The sequence below is a fragment of the Pseudophryne corroboree genome, chromosome 8 (assembly GCF_028390025.1).
Source record: "Pseudophryne corroboree isolate aPseCor3 chromosome 8, aPseCor3.hap2, whole genome shotgun sequence".
Classification (NCBI taxonomy): Eukaryota; Metazoa; Chordata; class Amphibia; order Anura; family Myobatrachidae; genus Pseudophryne; species Pseudophryne corroboree.
The window spans coordinates 125,644,885-125,645,709 of NC_086451.1; the positions used below are offsets into that span (position 1 = coordinate 125,644,885).

At 41.0% G+C, this 825-nt stretch overlaps 1 pseudogene; it reads left to right on the forward strand.

Annotated features, from left to right (window-relative positions):
* Window positions 1-324: 324 nt before the first annotated feature.
* Window positions 325-443, forward strand: LOC134950260 (5S ribosomal RNA; annotated as a pseudogene).
* Window positions 444-825: the final 382 nt, after the last annotated feature.

An 825-nucleotide genomic window follows, 5' to 3' on the forward strand; every position in this document is an offset into this window, starting at 1 on the left:
ACACGGCGCCTAGCGCCCACAGTTTTTCAAATCTGGCGCCAAGCGCCCATTGTCTGTAAAATGGCGCCGGGCACTAGGGGTTAACCCCTTCAGTGCTGCGGTGGCCATTCTCCTCGTGGCTGGGGGCCTCTCCGGCCACAGACAGTGGACAGCAGAAGGCGGGGCCCTTAGCCTATTCTTAATGCACTCCTCTTATTTTGGTACTCTCTCATCCAATTGCCAATAAATTCTTCTCTGCAAAACTACAATAACAAAGAACCTGTGCAAAATCATTGGACAGCAGAAGTACTCTTAACCAAACACTCTCATTTGTTTAAACTTGGTACTTACTGCCACATTCCACTGGTCACGCCCGATCTCGTCTGATCTTGGAAGCTAAGCAGTGAGAAGCCTGATCAGTACCTAGATGGGAGACCACTAGGGAATATCAGGTGCAGTAAAATGAATCCCTTGCCGTGGACAAAAAGCAGAAGTGTTGGAACAAACTTTGACACTACCATTCTTATTGCTCTAATGTGGTATTTACATAATCCATCTCCTCAGATTACAAATTATTTGATCTGACTATTGATCTAGATACAGCTATTCCATCTACCACGAGATTTTAATAACAGAAAACACAATAATGGACTATTTTACAGTCCTTATTAAATCTATTAGTGCATCTGTCTCTCTGTATATCTACTGCTAATCCATTTTATTAATATTTTCACCTCAGATGCATTCTAATTAATATAATTTGATTAATTTGATTTGTGAAAACAATTATTTATAATTATTCACAATATTAGACATGGAGGTGGGTAATCTAGCTATCCTCCAGCT